Raw genomic sequence first — 13,779 nt, 5'->3', positions numbered from 1 at the left:
CAACTTGACATATCAAGTCAAAGAAACACATCTGTGAAGCAACATCAGTAGAGAATTTACTTTTCTCTGTGGGAGGGGCTGGGTGTAGCAATGAGGGGAATGCAATCAGAGAAAGATACTTTCTGTATCTAAAACTGATTGGTGGGTGTATGTGACTTCAGTGTAAGCATGAAGTTGTTCTCTGTAATCTTATCTACTATTTGTATTTCATAATTAAGGAATATTAGATGTCTTAATGTTGTCTGCATCATTATTATCCAGGCTTCTTTGCTTAACTGGTAACTGCAGACTTCTGGGTTCCTCCTGTGGGAGTTGACAAGGTGTGGATGAGAGGCCCAGGCTCTGGTGGGATTGCAGAATGTGACATTGGTTATGGAGGGCTGCTCTGGCATTCAGAATACTGAGGAATGCAACTGGTCATCTGCATATATGGCCACTATGTTCCCTGTGCTGGCTTCTGACCTACATCCACTTTTTCTTTAGGTGCTTTACTTTTCTGTATTCTTCATCATGAAGAGATGCAGGGTCCATATTTAAGATTCAGTGGGATGAAAGATGGCCATGCCATGCTTCAGCTGTGAAGAGTCTTCATTTTGTAGCCTTCTTCTCTCTGTGTTAGGACTAGTACTCCGCGGATCACCTACTGTCCCTTCTGGCTGCGTAGCACCAGTAATGCAGTTTCTGAATGAAGCCATGGAAAATTAGTTAGAAAGAGTACTTCTTGTCCTACTACTTTCTCTAGTCATCCTTATATAATACAGAAGAGAATGAATAAAAGAATATTTTATTACCTCATAGAAAATGATGAACACTTGGCAGCTGTTAAGCATGAAACATTAATTTTGTGGTAGATGTATTATGCTGCCCCTATGAAACTTCTATGCACCATTCCCTGCAAATGTGCATTATCTCATTGCAAAAAGACTTGCACATGGAACGAAGATTACTAATCAGCTAGCCTTAATATTGGGAGATTATTTTTTATTTTCCAGTAGAGCCCAGTGTAATCTTAGAAGCCCATGAGGAAGAAAAACATATCAGAAAACTAAGATCTAACAAGGTAATGCTGACTTGGTGATGGAGGGAACCACATGTGAAGGAAAGGCAGACCTCAGTCTAATAACCACAAGGAACTGAATGTATTCAAACACATGAATGACCTTGGAAGCTGCTTCTTCCACAGTGTCATCAGAAAGGAAAACAACTTGATCTTAGTCCTATAAGGCCTTAAGAAAAGTACCTAGCCAGATGCTGCTGGAGCTCTCATCCTGCTTGAACTCAGAGGTCAAATTAGGATGAAGTTTTGGTTTTTAGGTTTTTTTCATTTTTATTTGTTCTTTTTAGATATACATGACAGTAGAGGCTATTTTGACATATTATACATACATAGAGTATAAAGTTCTAGTTAGGATCCCATTCTTGTGGTTGTACATGTTGTGGAGGTTCACTGGTGGTATATTCATAGATGCACTAAGAAAGTTATGTCTGATTCATTCTATTGTCTTTCCTATTCCCCTTTGTCTAATCCAATAAACTTCTATTCCTGCTGCCCACTGATTGTTGGTTAGCTTTCAAATATCAGAGAGAATATTTGGACTTTAGTTTGGGGAGTGGCTTATTTTACTTAGCATAATAGTCTCCAGATCCATTCATTTGCCAGCAAATGCCATAATTTCATTATTCTTTATGGCTGAGTAATACTCCATTGAGTATATATACTACATTTTCTTTATCCATTCATCCGTTGAGGGCCACCTAAGTTAGTTCAAGGCTTAGCTATTGTGAATTGAGTTCCATAAACATTGGTGTGACTGCATCATTGTAGTATGCTTATTTTAAGTCTTTTGGTTATAATCTGAGGAGTGAGAGAACTGGATCAGATGGTGTTTCTACTCTTAGTTTTCTGAGGAATCTTCACACTGCTTTTCAGAGTGATTGCATATCACAACCAGCATGCCCCTTAATTCAGAAACTGGAAAGGTGATGAGATGGGATGAAGAAAAGACAAACAGACAAACATAGAGGACAAAGCTGGGGCCAGGTGGATAGTCAAGCCCTGGAGAGGCTTGACTGACACTAGAGCTAGTTCAGCATGTTCATTATATAGGTTTTGTCATCAGAAGGTTATTTGTAAGAAAGTTTTAGCAAAGCAGGCCATCTGAAGGATGCAGCAAAACTTTGGAGACTTTGAGGTCATCTTGTCATGCCCAGAATTGTCTACCCCAGGAGTTGGTGTCTGAATCCAAGGTTCTAACTGTTAGAGCAACATGCCTTTGCTTGTAGCCACCTATGGACATCATTATCATAGCAATTGGGGCATCTCAACTTGCACTTTTGTATAGACAGCTCCCAGCACAAATGAAGCCATGAGGGAATCAGAGACCATGGTTTGAGTCATCACTCTCCACAACTGCACCAATTTGCAGTCCCCTCAGCAATGCATGAGTGAAACTTTTTCCACACATCCTTGCTACATTTATTGTTACTTGTATTCTTGATAAATGCCATTCTGATTGGAGTGCAGTGGAGTCTCAGTATAGTTCTGATTTGCATTTCTCTAATGGCTAAAGATGTTGAACATTTTTTTTATATATTTGTTGACCATTCATATCTCTTCTGTGAAGTGCCTGTTAAGTTCTTTTGCCCATTTTTTCTTTCTTTTAAATTTCCATTTGTTATATATGACAGCAGAATTAATTTCAATTCAATTACACTTCTAGAATAAAATTTTTCTATCTGGTTGTACATAAATTAGAGTCACAACATTCATGTCTTCATACATGTACTTAGGGTAATGATGTCCATCTCATTCCACTGTCTTTCCTACCTGGAGGCCTTCTCCCTTCCCCTCCCTCCCCTTTACCCTATCTAGAGTTCATCTAATCCTTCCATGCCCCACCCCAACCACATTATGAATCAGCATCCTTAAATCAGAGAAAACATTCAGCACTTTTTTGGGGGGGGGATTGGCTAACTTCCCTTAGCATTACATTCTCTAACTCTATTTATTTACCTGCAAATGCCATAATTTTATTCCCTTTTAATAAATAATATTCCATGTGTATATATACCACATTTCTTTATCCATTCATTTACTGAAGGGCATGTAGGTTGGTTCCACAGTTTAGCTATTGTGAATTGTGCTGCTATAAACATTGATGTGGCTGTGTCACTGTAGTATGCTGTCTTGAAGTGCTCTGGGTATAGAACAAGGAGTGGGATAGCTGGGTCAAATATTGGTTCCATTCCCAGTTTTCCAAGGATTCTCTGCACTGCTTTCCATATTGTCTGCACCAATTTACAGTCCCACCAGCAATGTAGGAGTGTGCCTTTTCCCCCACATCCTCACCAACACTTATTGTTGTTTATAGTCTTAATAGCTGCCATTCTGATTGGGTTATTTGTTTCCTTGCTGTTAAGAGTTTTGAAATGAAGGAAATAATAAATCAAATAAAAAACTCAATAGAAAGCATCACCAACAGACTAGATCACTTTTCCTCATTTATTAATTGGGTTATTTTTTCTTTTTTTTGGGGGGGGAGGGGTGTTAAAGTTTTTCGAATTCTTTCTATATCCTTAAGATTAATGCTCTATCTTTGGCATACTTAGCAAAAATTCTCTCCCATTCTGTAGGCTTTCTTTTTACATTCTTGATTGTTTCCTTGCTGTGAAGAATATTTTTAGTTTGATACCATTCCATTTATTGATTTTTAAAAATATTTTAGTTATAGGTGGATAGTATGTCTTTATTTTATTTATTTTTATGTGGTGCTGAAGATTGAACCCAGTGTCTCTCATAGCCTAGGTAAGCAGTCTGCCACTGAGCTACACTCCTAGCCCCCGTTTATTGATTCTTGATTTTATTTCTTGTGCTTCTTCTTGAGAAAGTCAGTTTCTAAGCCAGTATGATGGAAAGTTGGGCCTCCTTTTTAATAGGCACAGGGTATCTGGTCTAATCTGGTCCTTGATGTGCTTTGAATTGAGTTTTGTGCAGGGTAAAAGACAGGGGTTGAATTTCATTCTGATACATATGGATTTCCAGTTTTCCCAGCATGATATGTTGAAGGGGCTATCTTTTCTCCAATGTATATATGTCTGTCTGTCTGTCTGTCTCTTCCTCCATCCCTCTCTTTGTGTCTTTCTTACTTTCCAATGACAGCTCCTTTTCTACTTCTCCACCATGTGTGACACAGCCACAGGTTCTTGACAGGATATTGGTGTCTACCGCAGTCTGGCTGGGCAAATAACTGGGAGGTGACAAGCAACTTGAAGGTTGAAGCAGGAACTACTTTAATGCAAGTGAACTCAGAGGGAACTGAGCGAGAATTCAAAGTAGCGAACACCCAAGGTAGCAGGAACCGCCTCTCTGCGGGACAGCAGAGGTACATATACCCAACTAATTACACACAGCTTAACTTAATTAACATCATCTAGATACAGCAGTCAGTCAATAAGGAATCCTCATCATCTTAATGGCTCACTGGTGTTACTTCACAAACCACTCCTCCTGGCAAACTGCCAAGCGCCATCTTGACTTGATTTGCATCCCCAACAGGTGTCATGATGTTTGGATGTTGTATCTACCAAAATCATGAGCCAAGCAAGCTTTTTACTTTATAAAGCATCTAGCCTCTGTTATTTTCTATAGCAATACAAAATGGACTAATAAAGTGATAACAACCAAAACCCTGAAAACCTATAATAGAAATACACACTCATACACAAAAATAAAAACAAGATCTAAAACTTAATAGTAGAAAAATTCACTTAATCTTGAGTTATCATTTGTAGCCTCAGGTTAGTCTACTTTGGATTTCAGTTAATAAAGAATAGATGTTCTTATATTTTAAACCATGTGTAGTTGACTATTCCTAGGAGCTAGATTCTTCCTAATAATACTTTTGTTTTAATTCAATTTTTCATTCTGTGATTAACTGAACATAATCCAGAAAATATTAAAGTTGTCTAAGAACCAATTTTCCACTTTGAATAACATAAAATTAAAGGTGTGTTTTCTGATCCTTCAGGCCAAGGTTTAAATTTAATTTTATTCTGTATCTCTATATAGTAAAGCATAAGCACATGCTACACAGAAGTTACTTCCTAGGTATTTTTGCATTGATATAACCAATGAATAAAATCAGGGTGAATTTTTATCATTGGCTTTTCCCTTTAATAACTGAATATCCCTGTTTATTATTTGCCTAAATCTTTTTCTGGTGTGCTGTCTTTAACTAACATTTCCCCTCTTAAGAATTTGAAGAATTCCCTGACTTTCCTCTGCAGAGTTTTATGTCTGCTTTATCCCAGATGTGGACACAAACTAAGCTGAGATATTTTTTTTTGTTGTTTTTAGTATTTCTACATTTGAAGTGTGTTCTTTTAATCAGTGCACAAATCTACCACTGAAAAGAGAGGCATTTTGGAAAGTCAAGTAGTTAAGAAAATACGTGAAATTGGTTAAATTTTTGAGATACTGAATGACACCCAACATCTCATACACAAAATGAAAAAGTAGACCATGTTTTCAGATAATAAGGGGAAGATGCACAACTGTTAGTTCAGATTTTTAATTCTAAGATTTTATTTTCTGAATGAGAATCATGTCAGTTTCTAATCCAGGCAGTTTTATGTTGCTTCAGCATATAAATTAGCTTTTTTTTCAGTATTTGTGTGCTTGCACTTTCTTAGGTGTGTTGAAATACAAATGAAAAGCAGGGGAACTGCCTTAAAATATGTGTTTGTCTTTTGAAGAATACATATGTCAGATAGTAAAAGTAGGAGACATTTGATTTTGTCAAAATGAATCACACACTTCAATCATTGAAAGAGTGATTTTAGAGACCATTGAATGGTAGGTAAAGTTTTTCAGAAGAGATAACAAATAAAGTATGACTTTGTGTAACTGTGGAAATGTGAATGACACCAATTAGCTGTTTTAAGAACTGTGTCAGACTGCCATTAAAAAATGCTGCCAAAATGGTAATTGTTAGGTTTTCAGGTTTCATTTTAAGTGGATTCATGTGACCTTTTGGTCAAGTTACTTGTGTCAGAAGGTGGCTGACATTCTAATTGTTGGTCAAACTCATCAAACGACTTATAGAAATGGCCTATGATGATTTAAATCTTACATCTAAACTTATTTTGCATTATCCTGTGTGTGACTTATCCTCAACCCAGTTTTCATTTTTGGTCCAACTTTTAAAAATTTCATTTTCACAAGCACTTTGGAAAGCAAGAAAGATACACACAAATTTACTTTGTTGTTGCTGATTGGGAATGTTCACTTTGAAAGATCTGTTAACTAAGCTGACTTATTGAGCCAGTAAGGTGAGCAGCTGATTCAGTTAACACTTGAGTGCTACTGTGTGCCAACTGTCCTTTGTGGTAATGTGAATGTCCTTTCCCTCCTCGCTGTGAAAAGAATTAAAATAATGCAGTTTGGCCCCATGTTTTCATCTGACCAGCACTTTATCCACTTTTAGCCACACCAAAATATAGGTTAGGTTCTATTATAACCACTTTCAAAGACTCTCCCCAATACGCCACAAGTGAGCACACCTGAACCACCAAGTTAAGTGGCATTTCATTGTTTCTCTTAATTCTGTGATGCAGCTAAATATTTTAAGTATACTAAGCCAAATGAGAAGAGAGCACTGGGTTGAAGAGGAAATAGAGGAGTAAGAGAGACAGACTGATTCATACTTTTGGAAAAGTGTAGTCTCTGAAAGAGGACAATGAGTAAAAGTGTTTTAAAATTTTTACTCATTGTAAAAAAAAAGAACTAAGAATTTTTTCCCATAGTTAACCAAATCTTTTCATTTCCTTATACATTTAATTAATATTTTTAAATAATTGTTTTTATTTTCCTGCCTATTGGCCTTTTGTATTAGGCATTTGTTCCTTCTAAACATATCAAGAATTTCCTCTTCTCCTTCCACCTGATCTCTGCATTTGCAACAATTTTTATTTACAAGAACACACTGCTAGTTTTCTTGATGTAATCTCCTTGCACAGAGGTGAAGAGTATTTACTTTTGGAAATTCTTTACTGTTGAAACATTTTTATCTGAACAATGCACCATGACATTCATTGACTGAAAATAAGAGTTGGAAACAAAATATATTTAGTTCTCCTTCTTTTAAAAGGTGAATTATTTAACCCCCCAAAAGCAGGGGCCAGGGTGGGGCATAAACTACCTCATGATGCACTTATATGCCAATACTAAAATAAATTTTTATAGCAACAATAAAATCAGTGATTAGAAAATGAGAAACAATAGCTTTGATGAAGTTTGCATTTTAAGCAAAATCATATTTACCACTATTCTCTTTCTTTGCTATTATTAACTAATTTTATGGGATTTTGTTTGGGATAGGAAGTCTGCACATTTGTTTCTTACGTGGAAAGGATGGTGTTTTTCTGTCTATCATCATTAGAAATCAATTGATAATGAACTTGCATACTTTGAGCCAGTGCTGAGGGGCTTTAGCACAAGAGAAAATAAGAAATAAGAGTGAAGATTTAGTATTTAAAAATTAATATGTTAGTTCATCAGTTACATTGGCACATTTCTTAGTGTGCAAATGTATGGGACAGCTGTTTAGAATAGTGATAATTGAAAAAGTCATGCACAAGTAGTGTGAACTTGACCAAAATTCACTGAACCTGTCTGATCCTTGTCTCATCTGTAAGGTGGGGATGATAATATTTAATGATTCATTTTTAGAAAGAGAAAATTGTTGCATTACTGGTCAGTTACAGTAAAGCTTTTCACTGGGCTTTGCCTATAAATGGTTCCTGATGCATTTTATTCCACAAGCCCTACACAATTGAATTGCAATGCTGCATACTTCTCCATCTTCTTTTTTCATGATATTATCAAATCATTTAAATCCAGAAAAAAGTCAAAAGTTTATTTAGCAGTGTGCATCTCCTTTAGTTTGCACAAATGTTGCTCTGCATTCCCACCTATGGCAGCCAACCTGCCTCAAGTTAGAATAATTCTGAAGAGTAGAATAGGGAGCTCCTTATCTCCCTATTTAATCAACTGTGGCCTCTATTGCAACTGCATTTCAGTTCAGCTTCTCCCTTGCTCAGTTATGCTTGTTCCACTCCCTCACAGATATGGTTCCTTGGAGTTCTTCCCAGCCTATATACATACAAATCCGTCTCTTCCCTGGGAAAACTCAAATGAAGGCATCTTACACAATGATTTAAATTAATGAATCATGGTAACCCAATGGCAGATGGTAGTAGATAGGACCTGGCTGAGAGCAAATTTGGTCAGGAGGGTCTTGAGCTAGTGCCTAAGCTAATTCCCACTGACCCAAGATTGTGCTAGGAAGAGTGGTTCTGGGTGGGCAGTGGAAATATGTGGGAGCATTTTTGAGTGTTTGGATACACCAAAGTGGGTAGGAGCCAGTGATACTAGACATTTTCTGATATGCATAGTCCCACAAGACAAAAACCTGTTCCTAATACTGCACAAATTTCTAATGTTTCTCTAGACATGTATGACTGTGGAAAAACATGTATAAAATTGAGTGCAAAACTTCATTCCATTTGACATATAAACTCAAAGTTTGTTTTGTAAACTTTTAATATCCACTGAGTGTTTTAAGAATATAATTGCCATACAAATCAAGGAAAGACTACGCTTCGTTGTGTTCAGAAATTTATTAAGAGCTTATTAGCATTTAACAAAATATCATTATTGATTCCAAGGCTTTATATTATACATGAATTGACAAGACAATGTATATATTTTATACATTTGTAGTTCTTGAATTTATAGTAATTTTATTTACAGGTGTAATGATTTGTTAATTTTTTTTTAAAGAGAGTGAGAGAGAGAGAGAGAGAAATATTTTTTAAATATTTATTTATTTTAGTTTTTGGCAGACATAACATCTTTGTTTGTATGTGGTGCTGAGGATCGAACCTGGGCCGCATGCAGGCCAGGCTAGCGCGCTACCGCTTGAGCCACATCCCCAGCCCATAATGTTTTGTTATTTATTATGTTATAGTTAGTAGTACTTTCATATTTCACATATAAATATATGTAATTCTATTTTATTATACTTTTGTTTCTACTTTTTGGTTATGGTATTGAGTTTTTTCTAAATTGCAGATGTACATTTAGGTCATGCTATCTGTGGATTTTACCTCAGGAGAGTAAAGGAATTAGAAATTTTTGAAAAGTGTAAATGAAATAAAAATAAAATACTTCCAACTCACTAGAATTTTCAGAATTAAAAGACAAACAATCTCAATATGGTGGGAGTGTGGAGCAATTGAAACTCTCACAAATGATACTGGAATTGTAAAATGGTATAATCATTTTGAAAAAAAAAAGGGAGTTTCTTATAAATAAACAGTTCATTTTCTCTAGGACTTGGTGATTTTATTCTTAGGTATTTATGCAAGAGACTTAATGTGTGTCCCAAAACAAGATTTTGTTCAAAACTATTCATAACAATTTTATTCATGAAAATCCTGAACTAGAAACAACCTAAGCCATCAAGGAGTAAATTAAGAATTTGTGTTATTTTTATATAAAATTCTACTCAGCAATTACAAAAGAACATATCCTGGTATACATATGAGTCTCAATTTTTTTTAAGCAAAAGATGATTTTTATTCTTTATATGAAGTTTCAGGAAGCAAAACCTATGTTTAAAAAAACTGAAATAATGCTTGTCTCAGATATGGAAATTGGAAAATATTTGAGTTGATGGAAATGTATATATTTTATAGAATACATAATCCATATGTTAATATTATGTGTTTTGTAGTATGTACATTGTACTTCCATTAAAACACAATATTGTGGGGAAAATAAAATGGGGAAATACAAGAGATAAAAATATAATAGGATGGGAACCATTGTTCTAGGCCATAAAGAATTTCCACCAAGCTCCTGTCAAAGGATGAAGAAGGGCCTGGGGAGGGTAAGGAGGTGACTGAGCGAAGACTTTTGAGACCTTAGACAAGGCAAGGTCCACTGTCCCCAATTGTAGTTGCCAATTTCACTTGAGAGATACCTTTGCTAGATGCCTAGGTGGAAGAAGACACATTTAGTGAAGGTCAGCAAAGATCAAGGAGACAGAACACAAAATGTGGACACTAAGTTTCCATGTCCTGTGTCATTTATGGAAAGAGAAATAGGAAGGGAAGATTCATTGGCAGGAGAAAAAACCCTGACAGGGTGTTTAAATTGCCTGGATATTTACTTGAAGTCACTGTTTAACACTGATGGTGATTTCAGTCTGTAGGTTGCATTTTTTTTTTAAAGGATGATAATGGAGATTTAAGGATAAAATGGGTAGAAAATAAAACTCACTACCCCTACCCCATTGCTGAGTCATAGAGCTACAATCCTTAGCAAGTTGTAGGAGATTGAGAGAATAATTAAAGTCCTGTACTTAATTTGGAAGTACAGGTGCCTCCTCAGGAGCAAATCACTCAGCTAGTGAGTGAGCAGAGCACAGCACTATTGAAGAGTCCTGTGAACATGGAAATCTTGTAGGTCCTGCAGTTACACTTCAATGTTCATCATTTATCAAAGACAGGACTTGTGTTGAAGTAAATGCAATGAATTTACTTTTTAAAAATTTTTTTTGATACTGTTTATGATGAAAAAAAGCACATCTTTTTATTCCATCTTTTTTTTGTTTTAATTAGTTACACATGATAGTACAATGATCTTGACATATCATACATTTGAATCAAATGGGGTATAATTACTCCTTTTTCTCAGTGTACAGTTTGCTGAATCACATTGGTCGTACAGTCAAGTATATATATACTGCAATAGTAGTGTCTATTTTATTCTGCTGTCCTTCCTATCTCCCCCTCTTCCTCCCATCCCCTCCCATCACTTCTCTCTACCCAATCTAATGTGACACACTTCTTTTTTTCCCTCACATCATCATACATGTATTCTGTATAATGATGAGGGTCTCCTTCCATCTTCCGTGCAATTCCCCTTCTCCCTCCCTTTCCCTTCCACCTCTCTTCCTTATCTAGAGGTGATTTTCTTCTCATGCTCTTCCTCCCTACCCCATTTTGAGTCGCCTCCCTTATATCAGAGAAGACATCCGGCATTTGTTTTTATTGGGATTGTCTGACCTCACTTAGCAAAATCTGCTCTCATGCCATCCATTTTCCTGCAAATGCCATGATCATATTATTTTTTAATGCTGAGTAATATTCCATTGTGTATAAGTGCCAGGTTTTTCTAATCCACTCATCCATTGAAGGACATCTAGGTTGGCTCCACAGTCTAGCTATTGTGAATTGTGCTGCTATAAACATTGATGTGGCTGTGTCCCTGTAGTATGCCATTTTTAGGTCTTTTGAGTATAGTCTGAGAAGAGGAATAGCTGGGTCAAATCGTGCTTCCATTCCCAGCTTTCCAAGGCATCTCCATAATGCTTTCCAAATTGGTTTCACCAATTTGCAGTCCCACCAGCAATGTACAAGTGTACCCTTTTCCCCACATCCTCACCAGCACTTGTTGTTGTTTGACTTCATAATGGCTGCCATTCTTACTGGAGTGAGATGGTATCTTAGAGTAGTTTTAATTTGCATTTCTCTGATTGCTAGAGATGGTAAGCATTTTTTCATGTATTTGTTGATTGATTGTATATCCTCTTCTGAGAAGCATCTGTTCAGATCCTTGGCCCGAAATAAGCACATCTTAAGTTTCTCAAGGTTGTGAATGAGAGAAATGAGACTAATGTGACATTCATTCTCAATTATCATATGAGGCCAATATATTATCATTAAATAAGAAATATTTTTGTACATTTTTCTAAGTGTTAAATGTATGCATAATAAATGTACCATGAATATATAATTAATGGTAAATTTAAATGCCTCTTTTGATCCTATGAAAGACACTATTGCATTCTTCAACCAAATAGAGTAAATTGTCTTGAAAGGGCAGTGTTCATGAGCACCATTTCCTGGTTGAAGTATATATGGTGTTCTAGTTGCCAGTATTATTATCTGTTGATGGCTCCTGGGAGCAAAGGGACACAAAAATAAAAAAACAAAAAAAGGAAAACTTTACCCTCCCCATTCTAGATTCTTCTTTGAGTTTTGTTTCCCCTCCACAATCTTCCTGCCTTTGCTTACTTTTCTGTATCTTCAGCTACATGTATTTTTGTTATTTGCCTAGAATTTATAGATGTTTGGCAGATGGTCTCAAAGGGGGTTAAGTTGTCATAATGGTATGGGAAATTGAATGGCACGGTTTGGGTTGTAGGAGTGTATGAATCTTTGAATAACCACAGGGAGCTTTAACCTCTTGTATGCTGGATTTATTTGAGACAAAACCCTGGTCTCTTAGGTGGGTTTCTCTCCTGTATGGTACATTTTTCCCCACAATTGGCACCTATAATTTTCCCTTGGAACCTTTGTTTTCTTGAATTCCCTACTTTCCCAGAATTCCTGATTTTTCCAGGTTACAGTGATATTGAATTTAAACTTCATCTTCATCTCCATTTATCCAAGATTCTAGAGGTGAGGGATTCCTTATTTTATCCATCAAAACCCTTGAAAGGAGAGAAATAGATAGACCCTTGACTTTACTTTTTTTTAAATATTTTTTTTACTTGTCAATGGACTTTTAATCTTTTAAATTAATTTATATGTGGTGCTGAGAATTGAATCTAGTGCTTCACACATGCTAGATATGTGCTGTTCCACTGAGCTACATACAACCCCAGCACACATCATTGACTTTATTAAAGGGTGACCTGAGAGGTTGAGACTTTCCCAGATAAATGTAAACCAGTGTACTTATTTTTATGATACAATAAAATCCATATAAATGAAAATTCATATCCCTTTTCTAGATCTTTTTAAGGGTCCTGTGTATTTCAGGTTCTATAGAGATATTTGGCTTAAGAAACACTATCTACCCAATTTCCTAAACAGTTACAGGGAAGATATTCTTTAATCCTTGTAATGACATCCATCCAATTCAGTTGTAGGGGGCATACTTGATCCTTCCATTCTCAAGGATAGCAGACTTCTGCCCATTTCAGAGGAGGAAACATTAAAATTAACATTTAAAATCTAATCAGTCCTTATTGTCAGTGGTTTTCTAAGGGCCCAATGCTTTATTCTCTTTCTTTCTTCCTCTGGGAATTTTGTGTCTGGGCACAACATTGAGTATTCCCTAGTTTTTAAACTTTTGCTATTTATGAATTAATGTTTGTCCATTTAGTTACTGCAAGATTTTTTTCTGCTCTTTGAAAATGTTTTCTTATTTATTTTGTAAATCTCATAAATGTATGGTAAAAATCAGAAAAATGTACAAATCCTATGTACACTGATACACAAATATTCCCCAAATGAACAGAATTGAGATCAAGGGGAAAAAATGATCCTAACAACCCAGAAGTGCTTTCATTTACCTGTTAAGTTACCACATTATTCCTTGAAGGTGAACACCTTCTAAAACCATCATTAGTTGCACCTGATTTTGATTCATATAAGAAAACATTCAATAAGTTTCTGGCTTTTTTCCACTGAATATTATATTTCTAAACTTGTGTATTTTTCAGAGTTGTAATTCATGCTTCTTTATAGATAATTTGTTTCATTATGTGAAATGCCACAATTTACTTATTTATTTGGATGCACATGGAAATTGGTTTGTGCTATGGTTTGGGTAAGTGTGCTCCAAAAGACCGCTCTGTTGAAAGCTCCATTCCTACCCCCTAGTGATCTTGGGAAGCAGAGCAATCTGTGGGGTCTAGATGG

This window comes from Urocitellus parryii, chromosome 8, assembly GCF_045843805.1.
Source record: "Urocitellus parryii isolate mUroPar1 chromosome 8, mUroPar1.hap1, whole genome shotgun sequence".
NCBI lineage: Eukaryota > Metazoa > Chordata > Mammalia > Rodentia > Sciuridae > Urocitellus > Urocitellus parryii.
The sequence above is the reverse complement of the archived record's forward strand: the minus strand, read 5'-3'. Positions refer to the sequence as shown.